This window comes from Lygodium microphyllum, chromosome 9 (genome assembly GCF_053477565.2).
Source record: "Lygodium microphyllum isolate KBCC chromosome 9, Lygodium_microphyllum_v1.1.10, whole genome shotgun sequence".
NCBI lineage: Eukaryota > Viridiplantae > Streptophyta > Polypodiopsida > Schizaeales > Lygodiaceae > Lygodium > Lygodium microphyllum.
This window is the reverse complement of record NC_141143.1, coordinates 113,759,400-113,777,912: the sequence shown is the minus strand read 5'-3', so window position 1 is coordinate 113,777,912 and position 18,513 is coordinate 113,759,400.

Below are 18,513 nucleotides of genomic sequence, written 5' to 3'. Positions count from 1 at the left end.
CCTTTTGTTGGACTATGCCTCCTACTCCTGGTGAGATGGCAACCTGCTTAGTGTTTCATCCACTCCTTCTCCTGCTTCTTCTTGCCCTTGCCCCAAGGCTTTCCTAATGATAGCGGTGAGGACCTCACTGTGAATCCAATGGTTGAGGCCTTTGAAGATGAAGCTTTTCTTTTAGCCTTGGTGGCAGGGGATTTCCCTCTCTGAGGGGCTATCCTCCCATTGCCAAAGCTTTTGCCAAGATCTCAATGGTCTTTCTCATAAAACCATTGAGGTTCACCTCATCTAGCGATCGTGGTGCAATGCTCTCTAGCAGGGGGACATTAATGCAGCTCATGATGGTGTTGTGCCTCTGACTAGAAAACAACGTGTGCACCATCTTGGCTTGGAGTTGGACTTCGGGATCCAGAATATCAGCCAAGTTGATGCCATCATGATGGTATTGTGCCTCTGACTAGAAAACAATGTGTGCACCATCTTGGCTTGGAGTTGGACTTCGGGATCCAGAATATCCGCCAAGTTATTGCCATCATTGGTGTGGACCTTTACCTTGTCCATTCCTAGCAAGGCATATACATCTCTTTTTGGCTTCCTCTCTACTTTGTTAGCCAAGCCCAATGCCTTTTTCACTAGCTCCAAGGTCAATTCAATCTGCACCCGACGAGTTTCCTCTCCCTCATGCACAGTTATGGTGTCATGTTCTTGTGGAAAGTCCTCAAAAACTCTATACAGTGGATGTAGTCCACACCCTGGCTACTGCTTCCACTTATTTCTACAAATTCCATTGTTTGATGATCTACCTCATAGTTTGTTCTTCAATGGCCATGTCTTCTAGGTTGAAGATATGCCAGAACTTAAACTGGTTGAAGGTTCGTGTTTCCATTGAAAGACCGTATTTTGCGTGCTATTCTTTTGAAAAAGGCAATTTTCCATCCTTTTCTTGGCCCACCATGATGGGTACCTATCATGAAACCATATTTTCCATTAGTGTTATTCAAAATAATCACAAACAAAAGGGAATAATTACAATATGCTAAATTGAATTGCTTGAGTGCAGAAATTGACTTTTCTTCCACTTAGTCTATTGATTTCAAATTTTATTGACCTTTTTCGCACTCACAAGTTGTTCTATCCTACCAATGTGTGCCTTTTCTTTATTGTTTTCCTTGTGTGTTTGGTTTGATTTACCTTACCCTTACCCCCTTCCCTTTTAGTCCACTCCCTTCATGACTATAAAGTCAATAGAGAATTGGTTTCCTGCAATCTTCACTGGCCAATTTTTCAACACTCCAAATGGTTTTACCTTCATTCCATTAGCCAGTGTGACGTTGAACCTAGCAGTCTCAACCAGTGGGTTACCCCAAGTTTGGAGTACTGTATGGCTTAGCACACTCACTCCTACCCCCGTGTCTATGATCCCCTTTCTTGTGACATCCCCCAGAGCTAAGACTAGGGAAAAATTGCATGCATTTCCGTGCCTTACCAAAAAGCATTGACATGCAAGGATTTAGGCAATGGAGTGCAGCGTTAGACTCGATAATTGTATTTCTATGTCGTGCTCAGGAAAGTTTGTGGTAATTGGATCATTTGATTTCTTGACCCACTATTTCAGCTCCTACCGTAGTATTGGATGCTGCCTAAGCATGTCGCCTAATATTAGAGTCACAAGGGTGGTCAGCAGTGTTTTAAGGAGGTTGCTAGCCGCTTGCTTTCTCCCAAATCTACGGTTCTTGGTCAAAGGCCCTCACACATGAAGATAATTTAGACTCTTGAAGATGGTTCGTGCTCTATCTTGGAGTTCTCTTTGGAAGTAGAGCTTCAAGCCCGGTACTAAGGGCAATATAGTTTAGAGAACATCAATATAGTTCTACTCTCTCGTCATGATCTCCTTGAGGTGGAGCTCTTCTTACTCTTGATTTATGATCTCTTGTGTAAGGATACAAATTCAAGAGATGTGTGTTCTTGAAAAGAACTCACAAAGTTCAGAGAACACCAATATAGTTCTACTCTCTCATCAAGATCTCCTTGAGGTAGAGCTCTTATTACTCTTGATTTATGATCTTTTGTATTAAGGATACAAATTCAAGAGGTGTGAGTTATTGAAAGAACTCACACTTTCTAGTTCAATGTACTCTAAATGTATAGATGTACTTTCTAGTTCAATGTACTCTATTTTTTGGATATCTCTTTGAAAGTAGAGCTTGGCCTTATGCTCAAGTCATAGTTTAGAGAACACCATATAATTCTACCCTCTCATCACGGCCTTGAGAGCAAGATAGTTCCAATAATGTCTTGGAGATCTCTTTGGGTGTAGAGCCTGGCCATGTGCTCAAAGCATGCTAGCCCTAAGTGCAAGATAGTTCCAACTCTAGCTTGGAGACCTCTTTGGGTGTAGAGCTTGGTCATGCACTCAAGTTTGGTCCTAATGGTAGCAATATACTACTACTCTCTCATTAGAGCCCTAAGGGAAAGCTTGGAACTAAGAACACCAATATGATTCTACTCTCTCATTAGGACCTTGAGTGCAAGCTTGGCACTCAAAACACCAATATAGTTCTACTCTCTCATCAAGGCCATAAGGGCAAGATAGTTCCTAGTCTATCTTGGATACCTCTTTGGATCCAAAGCTTGGACCTATGCTTAAGCCTAGCACTGAGGGCAAGATGGTTTCAACTCTATCTCAAGTTGTTAGTATACACTCATCTCAAGTTGTACTTGGTCATTTACAATACTACATGATCCACAAAGAGTACTCGATATTTATCTTTCTTCACATTAAGTCATCATTTACAATCAATTGATAGTAGTAAAGAAGACTTCCATAATATTATTAATGTCTTTCTAGGGTACAAACATATCTAGGAAAAGATAGTTCCCACTCTCTCTTGGGAGCTCTCTTTGGGAGCACATTTGGCCTTGCACTCAAGCCTCTCCACATTGCGTGCAAGATAGTTTAGAGAATACCAATATATTTATACTCTCTCATTAGGTTCCTGATGATAAGATGGTTCCAACTTTGTCTTCAAGGTTTGTTTGGGTGTGGAGCTTGGCCATGCACTCTAAAGCTTGGCATGGGGGATAGAATAGCTCCTACTCCAACTTGGAGATCTCTTTGGAAGCCTAGAGCTCCGGCCATGTACTCAAGCATAGCACTGAGGGAAACATAATTTAGAGAGCACCATTATATTTATACTCTCTCATCAAGTTCTTGAGAGCAAGATATTTTCAAATCTACATTGGTATCCTCTTTCAGGTACAACATTGACATGTGATCAAGTGTGGAAACATTGAGGGCATGATAATTGCCGATCTCTCTTTGATCTCTCTTGGGGAGCAGAGCTTGTCCCTACACTCAAATATGGAAATACTGAGGGCAAGATAGTTGCCACTCTCTCTTGGATATCTCTTTCGGAGTAGAGCTCGGCCTTGCACTCAGAGGTCAAGCTAGTTTAGAGAGCTATTTTAGAGAACACCAATATAGTTCTACTCTCATCAGGGAGCAAAGGGCAAGATAGTTCCAATCTATTCTTGGCTATCTCTTTGGGTGCAAAGATTTGGCATGTGCTCAAGCTTGGAAAAGTTTCCACTCTATCTTGAAGCTCTCTTTGGGAGTAGACCTTGTCCATGGTGCAGTCAAGACTAGACACTGAGAGCAAGATAGTTTCCACTTTATCTTAGATCTCTCTCAGGGATCATTACTTGGCTCTACACTAAAGCCTAGCACTGATGCCCTAGCACTGAGGTGAAGATATTTTAGAGAACACCACTATAGTTCTAATCTCTCATCAAGATCTCCTTGAGGTAGATCTCATATTACACTTGATGTATGATTTGCTATATAAGGGTACAAATTCAGGAGATGGGTATACTTTTCAAGTATTCACACTTTCTAGTTCAATGTATTCAAAATGTATAGAATAAAAATATAGTACTATAGCTTCCCTTCAAGTCCTTGTTGGATCAAGTTTTAATTTGGTTCCTTGCTACAATGTCCAGTCTTCATAAGGCTCTATGCTTCTAAAATTCTTGTAAAATAAGTTCAATTCTTCAACAGCAATAACAGATTTCAGTCCCTTTCCCTCTCATTGTCTATCATTTGATTCTCAATATCCATTATATAGCTTCTTTTGGGTTATTAAAAGTACCCTTATCTCAAGTTTATCAATTTGAGTTAAGGTTTGCTATGTTATCATATGTTGTACACTTGATCTTATGATTTCCCTTTAGTCTAAGGGGTGCTCAGTTATCCTTGATCCTTTACTATACGTGATCCACAAAGAGTAGTCAAAGGTCATCTCTCTTTAGAAGAATTCAATATTTAGGATCAATTGATAATAGTTAGAAAGACTTCCATAATCTAATCAATTTCTTTTTAGGGTACAAACCTATCTAGGGCAAGATAGTTCCCACTCTCTCTTAGGAGCTCTCATTGGGAGCACAAATCATCAAGCCTGGCACTAGGGAGAAGATAGTACCCACTCTATCTTGGAGCACGATAGTAAGGGCAAGATAGTTTACAGAACACAAATATATCACCACTCTCTCATCACCTTCTTGAGGGTATGATAGTTCCAACTCTATCTTGGTGACCTCTTTCCATGCACAACTTAGACATGTGCTAAAGTGTGGCAACACTAGAACTAAGATAGTTCCCACTCTCTCTTGGAGCTCTCTTTGGGAGCAAAGCTTGGCCCTACACTCAAGCCTAGCACTGAGGGAAAGATAGTTTAGAGAACACAAATATAGTTTGATTATCTCATTAGGGCCCTTAGGGAAAGATAATTCAAAATTTTTCCTAGAGACTTCTTTGGGTGTAAGCCTTGGATATGCACTTAAGCCTAGACTCGAGACAAGATAGTTCCCACTCTATCTTGGATCTCTCTTTGGGAGCAGAGCTTGGCTTTATGCTTAAGAATGGGTAGTGAGAGTAAGATAGTTGCCATCTATCTTGGAGCTCTCTTTGGGAGCACAACTTGGTCTTCTGTGCAAGCCTAGTACTAAAGGCAGGATAGGTTAGAGAATACCAATATAGTCCTACTCTCTCATTAAGATCTCCTTGGGGTAGAGCTCATATCATGCTTGATTTATGATCTTCTATGTACTAGTACAAATTCAAGAGATGGGTGTCCTTTTCAAGAATTAGCATTTTCTAACTCAATGTGTTCTAAATGTATAGAAGAAAAATATAGTACTATGTCTTCCCTATAGCCCTTGTTGGATCAAGTTTGCATTTGGTTCCTTGCTACAACTTTTAGTTCTTGTAAGGCTCTATGTTTCTCAAATTCTTGCAAACTAAGTTTAGCTCTTCAAGGGAAGTGGTAGGTTTTAGTCCCTTTCTCTCTCATTTTCTATTGTTTGATTCCCAATATGCTTTGTATATCTTCTTTTGGGTTGCTAGAGTACACACATCTCAAGTTTATCAATTTGAGTTAAGGTTTGTTATGCTATCCTCTTTTGTACAATTGACCTTATGGTTTCCCTTCAATCAAGGGGGGGTGAGTTGTTCTTGGTCATTTACAGTATATGATCCACAAAGAGTATTCCATAATAATCTTTCTTGAGATTAAATCATCATTTAGGATCAATTAATAGTAGTTAAGAAGACTTCCATAATCCTATCAATGTCTTTCTAGGGTACAAACCTATCTAGGGCAAGATAGTTCCCATTCTCTCTTTGAAGGTCTCTTTGGGATCATAACTTGGACTTGCACAAAAGCTTAGCTACACCAAGTTGCACTGAGCTCAAGATAGTTTATAGAATACAATATGGTTCTACTCTCTCATCAAGTTCCTAAGGTCAAGATGATTCTAAGTTTATCTTGCAAGTCTACTTGGGTGTAGAGTTTGGCCATGTGCTCAAGCATGACACCCCAAGCCAGAGTTCGTTCTTTTTAAAGGAGACATGTCACCTCCAAGTGAAGAATCCTAGAAAACCCCCTATCTATGAATCATGCAAGAGTCATATGAACCCCATTTTTATAGTTATATGATGTATCTTTTTTTTTTTGCATACCTCCTTGTTTGGATGCAAGATTTTACTTTTTTTTTAGCTATAAGATTTTGAAATCTATTTAGCATGCATGTATGTATGTATATAAATAATTGGTTCAATCTATCTAGCATTACTTTTATTTTCATAAAGTAGAAAGTAGAGGTTGCAAACCACTTATAAGGCAAATGCATGACTATGCTAATCATGGTGTCCCTTCAATGACAAGCCACAAGGAGATGGAACCTAGACATCGTGCTTAGTGGAGGCATAAGAAAATCTTGTATCTTTGTGTACTAAGCAACCTGGGAGACACTGACACAAAGCAAAAAGTATAAGCTACAAACCATTTAAGTTAGACACCTGATTACACCAATGATGGTATTCCTTTAGTGCCAAGTCACAAGGATGCGGAACATACATACTATGCTTAGTGTAGGTATAAGGAAAGCCTTGTACCTTTGTGTGACAATTGAGCCCAATACACTAGACACAATGCAAAAAGCACAAGCTATAAACTACCTAAGTTAGGCAGATGACTACACTAATCATGGTGTCCCTTTAGTGCCAAGTCACGAGGACGTGGAACCTAGACACCATGCTTAGTGCAAGTATAAGGAAAGCCTTGTATCTTTGTGTGCCAAGCAAGCCTAGGACATCAACATGAAGTGAAAAGTACAAGCTATAAACCACTTAAGTTGAATGAATGACTACAGTAACCCATGGTTTCTCTTTGGTGCCAATCCACGAGGACACGGGACCTAGACACCATGTTTAGTGCAAGTATAAGAAATGACTTGTGTCTTTGTGTGCCAAGTGAGGCTTGGGACACTAACACAAGAAAAATTACAAGCTATATATAAATCACTTAATTCAGATACATGATAATATGACACATTTTTCCATTACATTATAGTGGTAAAATTTATGCCATGATTGATACTTGGTATTCCTTAGTGCCAAATTTGTAAGATTTGGGACATAGATACTAAGATTGATGCAAGTTTTAGATAGTTGTATTGAATCTTAGTATCCTTAGTGCCAATGTGAGCTTTGGACATAGATACTAAGCTCAAAGCAAATCTTTCTTGATTAGTTTAATGATACAAATATTATTGTGTCTAATATGGCATATTATTATTACATTAAATATTGGTATCATTTTACTAAGCTAATCAAGTTCTTGTGGGAAAGATAGTTCCAACTCTATATTGGAGATCTCTTTCCATGTATAGCTTGGACATGCACTAAAGCATGGCAGCACAAAGAGCAACAGGTTCCCATTCCCTCTTGGAGCTCTCGCTAGGAGTAGAGATTGGCCATGTGCTCAAGTTGGCAATAAGGGTAAGATAGTTTATAGAATGCTAGTATAGTTCTACTCTCTTATTAGGGGTGTGAGGGTAAGATTGTTCAAACTTTTTCTCAAAGAACTCTTTGGGAGTAGAGCTTGCAACCGTGGCATTGGGGGCATAATAGTTCCCATCCATCTTGGAGCTTTGGTTGGGAGTAGAGCTTGACCCTACACTCAAGCCTAGGCATTGAGAGCAAGATAGTTCCCACTCTATCTTGGATCTCTATTTGGGATTGCAACTTAGCCCTGTGTGCAAGCCTAGTACTAGGGGAAAGATAGTTCCGACTCTATCTTGGAGCTCTCTTTGGGTGCATAGTTTGGCCTTGTGCTCAAGCCTAGCAAGCACTGATGCCAAGATAGTTTTAAGAACATAAAAATAGTTCTAGTCTCTCATTATGATCTACCTCTTGGATGTCTCTTTGGGTGCAGAGCTTGGCCATGTGCTCAAGCCAAGAATTGGGGACAAGATAATTCCCACTCCATCTTAGAGCTCTCTTTGGGAGTAGAGCTTATCACTATGCTCAAGCAAGAACACCAATATAGCTCTACACTCTCATTAGGTTGTTGAGGGAAAGATAGTCCCACCTCTATCTTGGATATGTCTTTCCATGTATAGCTCAAACATGCACTCAAGCCTAGTAGCATGGAGGGCAAAAAGGTTTCAATTCCCTCTTGTAGCTCTCTCTAGGAGTTGAGCTTGGCCATGAACTCAAGCTTGGCACACTAAGGGCAAGATAGTTTAGATAATCCCATACAATTGTACGCTCTTATCAGGGGCATGAGGGAAAGATATTTCAAACTTTGTCTTGGAGACCTCTTTGGGAGCAGAGCTTGCAAGTGTGGCATTAGGGGCATGATAGTTCCCACTCTATCTTGGATCTCTTTGGGAGTGCGCTCAATCCTCGGCATTGAGATTAAGATAGTTCCCACTCTATCTTGGAGCTCTCTTTGGGTGCATAGCTTGGCCTTATGCTCAAGCCTAGCATCGAGGCCAATATAGTTTAGAGAATATAAATATAGCTCTACTCTCTCATTAGGATGTGCTTGAGGTAGAGTTCATATTAACCTCAATTTGTGATATGTTTACATAAGGTGTAGGTAGTATGGCTAACATTGAAATTAGGCATAAGTAGATCGGTCATGTAAATATGTTGGATTAAAAATATGCAGCCAAAATAGATTGTGGATGACTTATCAAAGTTCAAAGTTGATGGGATCTATAGAATATGCGCATCATATCAATTTGGAAAGCAGGCAAGACATGCATTTCCATGTCATGAAGAGCGTGTATGTAAAAAGCCACTTGAGCTTATACATTCTGATTTGTGGGGTCTTACTTGCAACTATGAGTGGTTGCTAGTATTATGTCTCCTTCATTGATAATCATGATAAAAAAGTATGGCTTTATTTAATGCGTTATTTGGCATCCACCACAAACAAGAAAGAGCCCTGTCCAAAACCAAAACAAGTAAGTTTTTGTACTTAATTGCATTATAGTAAGTTGTTTCAATTTTTATAAGCCTGGCTTTGTTTCAAAAAATTGAGTTACAAAGTTTTTTTATTTTCAAACTGGGAGATAAGCAACCAAGCAAAGCAAATATCAAAGAAAAGTAACGGGAAGCAAGATGTTTTTACCTCATGTTTTTACACGTACATGTTCCATACTTTCTCTTAGTCCACTCAAGGTACACTCTCATCCACAGATTGTGTAACAAAAGTGAAAGTTTTGGTTGTAGTATTCTTTACTACATTGAGATTTGATATATACATTGGAAATTGCATTGTGATTTACACTAGTATAAGCATCAATATATGAATCTTTATAAACGTCCATGTTTATGTTGTTGTATCTATCACATGTATATTGGCATGTATACCTTGGGGGCTTCACTTTTTGTAAAATAAGATTTTGTATTATATTTGAATATAAATTTTTTTATTTCATTTAGCATATATATGTTTCTGTGTGTGTGTGTGTGTGTGTGTGTGTGTGTGTGTGTGTGTGTGTGTGTGTGTGTGTGTGTGTGTGTGTGTGTGTGTGTGTGTGTGTGTGTGAGCATATATATGTTTCTCTCTATGTGTGTGTGTGTGTGTGTGTGTGTGTGTGTGTGTGTGTGTGAGCATATATATGTTTCTCTCTATGTGTGTGTGTGTGTGTGTGTGTGTGTAAATAATTGGCTCAAGCTATCTCGCATTATTTTATTTTCTCAAAGTAAAAAATAAAAGCTACAAACCATTCAAGTCAAATGCATAACTACACTAATCATGGAATCCCTTTAGTGCCAAGGCACAAGGACATGGAACCCAAATACCATACTTAGTGCAAACATAAGAAAAACCTTGTGTCTTTGTGTGCCAAATGAGCTTGGAACACCGATACAAAGCAAAAAGCACAAGCTACAAACAACTAAAGTTAAATGCATGACTACACTTATCATGGTGTCCATTTAGTGCCAAGCCTCAAGGATGTGGGACCCAAACACTATGCTTAGTATATTCATAAGAAATGCCTTGTGTCTTTGTGTGTCAAGTGAGCCTGGGACATTGACACAAAGTGGAAATCACAAGCTATAAATAACTAAGGTTAGACACATGATGAGCACATGACATGAATCATGATTTCCCTTCAATTCCAAGCCATGAAGACGTGGGACCCATACACTATGCTTAGTGCATCCATAAGAAAAGCCTTGAATTTTGTGTCCCAAGCATTCCTAGGACACCAACACAAAGTGGAAAGCACAATCTATAAACCACTAAATTCAAACACATGACTACAGAAATTATGGTATCTCTTTAATGCCAAGTTGTGAGGACATGGGACCCAAACACCATGCTTAATGTAGGTATAAGAAAAGCCTCGTATCTTTGCATGCAAGCAAGCTTGGGACATTGACACAAAGCAAAAAGCAGAAGCCATAAACCACTTGAGTCACACATATGACTACACTAATCATGGTGTCCCTTTAGTGCCAAAAGCTGTGAGGAGTGTTGATAAGCAACAACCCCTGGTTGTTGCTCGTTCTTCAAAACAACCAAAGTTTCCCTCGAAACCAAGAACCTTTATCACCCAAACCAAAACAAAAAATCTAGCAGTAGTAGCCTAGTGTAGCTACTCAATTTAAGGAAAAGGATCCACAAGGGAGAGCTACAAAAACATCCAAAGAGCGAGGACCTCACTCTATGAGTGTGTGTTGTCACAAACAAATTTGGAAATACTAAGACCATGAATACTTCCACACCCAGTCTGAGGATCCAAGTGCACAGTCATCTTTGGCTATCACGAATGACCACTCCAGAGAATTGGAAGTTACTACTTCCAATTCTGAGATGGAACCCATACAATCACAGCCCTTGGCTGCAACTAGGACTATTACTTTAGCTGAAGAACAAGCCTCTACTAGTTCAGTCTCACACAAGGACATAGAAACTAGTGCAGAGAGCATAATGAACCCTTTGATTCACAAGTCATGTTCTTCTCGACCAAAACCTCCAATACACTTGAAACTATCTAAAAGATCAATCATGGAAATGTTAGAAAATAGAGGGCAACACAAAGATCAATTAGAAGCTACGAGTTCTCAAGAACTAGATGAAACACTCTTGACTTCACTTGCTCGAGCATATATTCATGCTGACCTTGGAATCCAGACTGATGAGCATCAAGAACTCTTAGAAAACCCTTTGACATGGTCAAAGAAATCACAAATTTGTTGGATTTACCCAGTAATCGTGGGAGAAGTTATAAAACAAATGACCAAGGTAGAGTAGAAGAAGCATTGCTTAATTCTTGTGTTCTACATTAAGAAGCACAACACAACAAGTTGGGAAGATGTTGCAACATTAGCCAAGAAAGTAAAAGGACAAAGTGAGTTTGAATGGAAATGGTATTGTACTCGAGGGTTAGCTGTATGATATGGTAGCTGCCTAATGAAAATTGATGAGCAAAGAAAGGCACTCTAGACTTCAATGCATGATCCTACATATGTTGCTCTTACATCTCTCCAAGTGCTTGCACTTGTCCGTGGTGGTGGTGTCGATATTTCTAAATTGGCTAAACTTGATCCCTTGTGTGACAAACTTCTTTTAGAGGAAGAGTTACACATTGCAAGAAGTCAATTAGGGAAACAAGATATGATGATTGATGTTACTAGATATATATTTTGTCTCACCCATGACTCACAACTTCTTGATGAGTATGCTTCATTAGAATACAACCATAATTTCTATGAATGGTTTATTCCAAGGCTACATGACACGACCCCAAATCTCACTTCTGCTTCTAGTACTATAATGACTAAATCTTTATCAAATGATGTGATGTAGAGTGATGTATATAAATATTCTACTATCCTAAACACAGTGACTAGAAGAGGTATGCTTGTGACTCCAAATCCTAGGTCCGATGCCACTGATGCCCCTACTAAATCACCCCACCAATTAGTACCAATTGAGCTGATTGAACGTCGAGATGCTCTAGAGGAGGTTGCTGAGACACATCTCCAAATCAAGCCTACTAAACATGACCCTCCTTTTCTCGCATCAAGCCTTTGCTAGTATGTCAACCATTGAGTACCGTGGCTACTCATTTGGCAAAGAAATTCAATTCCTCTAAAATAGAATGCCTACTCCAATTTGAGGCCATATACACTACTTATGCCAAGTTGTTTATAATGATTGATCTAGGCCTTGATGATGATGAGGCAGTTCAAGTTACTTCTAAATGGCATTCCACTTGGGAGGACAATGAACATCTCTTCGATCAAATCCTCTTGATTTAGGAGGACTATGCTAGGTCTCTCCCTTAGGAGCACTTGATGTTACACACAATGGAAACTTAAGCGTATAGAGAAGTAGGGATAAAATATTCTTCTTCTTCTTTATTCTTCTTTCACTACACAAAAAGTAGTTAGTCTAAAACATGATCAAAGACTAATATATGAATGTACTAAAACATATATATATATATATATATATATATATATATATATATATATATATACCAAGGATAGATGAAGTGTCACAATGAATGTGGCATAACCAAGAGTGGACTATGTGGGTGTAGTTAAACTATAGAATCACTGGTGTATCCTCCATGTCGATAACCTAACTTGCCAATGAGTAAAGTCCTACCACATCACCAAGGCGTGTAGTCGATGACAGCTCATGTGGAGGTTGACATCTCAATAAGATTTTTCTGATGACTTGAGTGTTCATAGGATGAGGATGAGGGAGCAGAACTTGCTTGTATGGTCAAGGAGGAGTATCTCAATGAGGAGGAATTAGAGCTTTCTTTCAGAGGCGAGATTCATATATATCCAAATATTTTTAATAATTCACATTAATATGAGATGAAGAATAATATTTAGAGCCGTAAACCATGTTACATGTTATATGATAGAATTCCAAGTAAACTATGTACTTAAGGCACTATGTATATTTGAACATAATGAGACAAATTATGTGAGCCAATTCTACAAACCTCAAATTGTTGTAATGATATGCCATAATCATAAAAAATGATGAGAGAAGAGGGGAGCCCCATTATGAGAAAGAGAGAAGGAGAGAGGAAAAGAGGAAGGGAGGAAGAGAGAGAGAAATTTGAAGAGGGAGAGGGAGGAAGCAAGGAATAATGCTACATGTTGATTTGTTTGTTTATCACAAGTAGCTATTACACTTGTCAACATAGCAAGACAATGCACATACAAGAAGATACAAATTTTCATGACTAGTATGGACCTCGACTTCATGCAACAATTGCTTGTGATGGCATAGAGTTGTTTTTGTGGTGGTCTACTTTGTATGTGGAGTTAGAGTACTTAGCTAATATCACCATGTATATTCAATGCAAATACCATCATTGCTCCTCATAGTCAAATATGGTTGTAAACTTGGTGGAGGTGACTATGTTGCCTTGTCATGCCATCAAGTTTAGCTTAGCGCTCTCTCTTCCCTCCAACCTCATAGACTAGAAGGCCTCCACATAACCATTGACTCCTCCAATCAGCCGCCCCATTTGATGTCGCTGATTAGAGGAGTCAATGCTCATATGTCAAGCATTTCAAGTGAGTGGCAATGGAAACCTCTCACATAGCCATGCATGCTCTCACACAAGGATGTAGTGAGCTTACTGTTGAATTTGATCATTGTAGTCCTCTTTCTCGAATCCTTTGCTGGCTTTGTGATTCAAGGCACTAGCTCAAGCAAGCTCCATCTCCATTCTCCAAGCTCTAACCTCCCTAGCTATGCGTGCGAGAAAGAGAAGAAGAATATGATGAGAAGAGGAGAATAAGAGCTTCTCTAGGGTCCCTCAGTCTCACACACTCACAATCTTCCTCTCTCACACTCCCTCCCTCCCTCTCTCATGCAAAAGAAGGAAGCAAGAATAAGAACAAGAAGAGAGCTAGTTTGCAAACACACCAAGAATGAGCTTATCCATTTACTTTTTGGCTTTTTATACATGCCCTTCTCCCCTTGGCCACCCAACCCATTTCCATGACCGGCCATTTGGTCTTAGTCCTCTTTTTGACTATTTTCCTATTCTTTCCTACTCTCATGGCTCCTTTACATGCACCTTTTCATTTACAACTTGCACAAGAGGGATCCTAGTCCTCTTTTACAAATGACTAAAATATGCCTTATCTCTTTTGTGCCTTGTTCTTGATTTTAATTTTTTTTTCACACTTCTTGGTCTTATTTTTCCATTGCATTGTGTAAATGGTGGTGGAATTGGAAGATGGGTCAAATCCTGAGGTGTTGTCCCACACTTAAGGACCTAGTTTGTGGAAGGGGGAGGTGTTGTGCATGACTTAGGGAGACATGTCTATCACAATGTCCTACCCTTGATGTGCCCTAAGTGCATGAAGTGGGAAAGGGCTAGGGATTTAATGGTCCCTAGATGTAGTGCTTGTAGCACTCATGCATTACAAATGCGAAAAATTTGTTTTCACACACACACACACACACACACACACACACACACACACACACATAAGGGATGATACTAAATTGCATCACGTTCTCTTGTAGGGGCAAAGCTAGATGGAGGCCTAAGTGACTTACTTAGAAATGACTGGCTTAGCATATAGCCTTTTAAGTTAGCTCTCATGTTCAGAGGTATAGTGGAAAAAAATGGGTGGTTATACCTCATGAACCGACTATCACTCATGTCCTCTAGTAGGTTCATACAAAAGGATGGCAATAGGGTAGCTCTCATCATGAGTCTAGTCATAACACAACTATCTATGCATGTGTTTACAAAAAAAAAGAGGGGTGGTAGTCGCTCTTCCTCTCCGTTGGGCTTTTGCTTAAGAAGGATTCTTAGGAGATGTAGATAGTTACAAGTGGTAACAAATGCTAGATTTGGACATGAAGAAAAATCCTTGAGGAAGTGAGCAATAGATGGCCAAAGTTCTTTTTCAGTGAAGGTCATGTGCTCCTCAAGGATCACGACATTGACATTGTAAACTCATAGAAAATCGTACCTTCCATGCACCTCCAGATAAAATCTACTATGTATCTCCTTGGGTAGGGCATGTAGGTTGCATTATCCCTTTCATATGGCAATGTGTTGCAAAAATCCATCCATGCATCCATATTGTCATCCCATATGTTTCTTCTCCACTTCAGTTGTGATTTATAGCCCTTAACTTCTCTAGGGTTATCCATCACTTTATCCTCCTAGTATCTAGCGGGTTCCCTCTGCCACAATGTTGGTTGTCTTGCCCTTTATTCTAGCCACCTTTTTCCCAACCATAATGAAACCTTGATCACCTCCTCCACCACTGTTGGTGAGAGTAGTCGATAGGAGAAGGTGAATTCGAATGGGTTGTAGTGGCTTTCATATTACTCCCATAGGATCAGGTCTTGTTCCTAGCTGACTAGCAAGCATTCTTCATGTTGAGGGATAGGGACTTCAAGCACTGCTGGCTAAGGCTTGTCACTAAGATTTCTCTGCAACAATTCTGCCAATTACTTCCTTCTGTGCCTCATTTCCACAGTTTTGTCTAGGGCAGTGGGGCCTTTTTCATGTGCTTCTGCTTGTGACTCTGGTTGTGGGGGTGGGGTTGGCACATTAGACCTCTCTCCCTCATTATTAATCAAGCTCCTCTTCAAGAATTGGCTCTACTACATTCTCCTTAGTAGGGGATTGTGCTCACTGCTCTTTCTTCCCAAATCCTAGCAGGTCAACTAGACAACCCTGCCTTGATCAAATGTTGCCTTTGCTCTTCCATACTTAGGTTGGTGTTGACCCTAGGTGTCTTTTCATGGAGGCCGTATCTTAATGCTCTCCTTGTGAGGTTTAATTTCCTTTTGAGCCCATCGATTGTTTCCTCTCCTTCCACCTAAGTGAAATGCATATAGTGTTTAAGAAAGTCTATCTACTATGCTAAATCCTTAATTCTAGTGTCATTCCTTTCCGCCCATCCCCTTCATCTTTCTCTTTCATCTGTTCAAGAATTTGGTTTTGCTCTCATGAGAGGATGGTTACCAACTACTCTTGCTCTTTTCATATCGCATGCATCTTCTCTTTGTCTTGGCCTTAACATTCCACCTGCTCCTTTAGGATGCCATGCTTATGGAGTGCTACATGGAGTTGATTATACAGCTTTGCCATCTTCTTCATAGCCTCTTCATCTCTTTGCATCTTTGTGACATGTAGCTCTTGTCTCAACTCATTCCTCTTCCGTTTCAACTCCTTGTTTTCTAACTCTAGGCTTTTGTTTTCTTTGGAGTTAAAGGCACATAGTTGCTCTAATATCATGCACTTTCCCTTTCTTCCTCATATAGGCTTTGTAGATTCTCGTCACCCTGTCTTGCCTTCAAGGCCTCATTCAATGCCATCACTTCCTTAGTGAATATCGTCATTTGACTTGTCTTTTCTAGTCGGAAGGTTGCAAAAGCATCATTTTCTGCTTCTAGCTCGGCAATCATAGCTTTCCTCTCCTCATTCATTCTATCACAATGACTCTGTAGCTCTTTCATTAGCTCATCATACTCATCCATGTTACGCACTCGACGGTACCAAAGTGGTTGATACATCAAGGTGTGGTATCTTAGGACCTTGGCACAATTGTGCATTAACTATTGCTCTTGGTCTCTTGGGTCCTACCGTTGAGGCCCCATCTGATGTTATTGGTGCCAGCTCATGTACTTTGCCTAGTAGGTACTTCACCCATACCATCATGTTACTTTCATTGACTACTACTTCCATGGTTCCTTGTGTTGGGGTGCTTGTGATAGCCATGTCTGATGATATTGCATGCATAGGGGCCTTTCCTTTACCCTCTACCAATGGTCTCTCTTCAACCTCTTTGCAACAACACTTATGCTAGGCACATCTTCATGTGTCAATCTCATCATGGCTAGTTCTTGGGATTGAGAGGTTTGTTCTACAGATCTTCTTATGGCAATGGTCACATGCTCCTCCTCCTCTTGTTTCCTTTTATGTTCCTCTTCAAGTTTCCTTGACTCTTCTTCAACCCTCTACAATTCTTTTCTTTCTTCATTAGTGGTTCTGGTCTTCTTAATGGGAATCCTCAGCATAATTCTTCGCCTCTCTCTCTAACTAGATGTTGTTGAGCCTTGCTCCCCCTGCTTCTTGACCGTTCTCTCACTTGAGGTTTCTTGTTGTTGAGTTTGGCAGTCAGCTTTCCTCTTCTTAGCTATTTTCACTCTACTTCTTCCTATTGAACTTTGTTAGCTTCTTCTTCCCCAAGCTTCCCTATACAGAAAGAGACATGAGGGCTCATTGTAATGGGCGAATGATGCTCATGGATTGGTGATTGTTTTGGTGTTCCCTCCACTTCCTCTTCTCTGTCCATATTCCCCCATGGTCTCTTGTCTTAGGGCTATTAGCAGTCCTCCAAAACCTATGTTCAAAGCCTTGGATGAGGGCTTTTTCCTTTCTAACTCATCCTTCATCATTGGGGATTCCACCCATGGCTCTTGGAGCTGATGCCAATACCTTGAGACTGATGCTTGGATTTTCATTTGGACATAGGAGTTTAGATTTACTTTTTCCAGTAGCTACAATACTCTCGAGTAGTGGTATCCCTATTATGTTCATGAGTGCATTATACCTCTGGCTTGAGAAGAGAGCATGCACCATATTAGCTTGCAATCTAACATTGGGCTCAGGAATATCTGCTAGGTTGATTCCATTATTCGTGTACACCAATTGTTTATTCATTCCTAGCATGTCATACATGTCTCTCTTTGGCCTCTTTTTTGGCTTATCCACCAACCATAGAGCTTTCTCAACTAAATTCGGGATAAGCACAACTTCCACACTCTTGGTTACATCCCCTTCTTTGTTCATCAATGTGCCATTGCTCTTCTTGACATCAAAGGATCTGAGAAATTCTATACACTTGTCATGATCTATTTGTTGGCCGACCTTCTTGAGGTACTTGGGTAGATTGCATTGCTCGAGGCCACATCCTCAATTGTTGCCACAAGTTCTTCTATCCTTGAAAATGGGAGCCCTATCATTTGGATTCCTATCATAACACAATAGCTCACAATGAGTTCTCTTTGAAGGATAAATTTTTCTTAAAAAGTGAAGTGGTTAGAAGGAAACATTACCAAATAGTGAAATGTATAAGCCAAGGAATGAAATTTTTTTCATATCAATCAATCCATACATTCCATGCAAGAACTTCGTGAATCATTTTTTACTAAATGAAAATTCAATTCATCCTTCTCTTTGGAGTTTCATATTTACCTTTCACCTTACTCCCTCCCCTCTTGGAATGATGAGAATCCTTCCTAGGATTGGAGAATGAAGGGGTAAGGGTGTTTGGTATGCTCTTGGTGTGATCTAGTATTTCAAGAGCCAATCGTAGAAGTTTGGGTTATACTCCAATGTAGCATGGCGGTCCATGTCTTGTGGGCGAATACCCTTCATGTGGGGGTATGATGCCAGGAGGCATATTTCACGATGGATTCCGTGCCACGGTGGATTTCGTGAGGTTTTACGGTGGACACAAAGTGGATTCTTTGTGCGAGAAGTTGATGGGGACGCCTATCCTTTTCGGGCGTTTCATTAATTTAGTGTGTACATGGGTGATTCTATAGTGGGTGATTCTACAAAATACATATTAAATTAATAAACGTTTATGAGTTTAGAGTGCGCACTCGTGATTAATTAAGGTTAGGATTGATTCTAACCAGT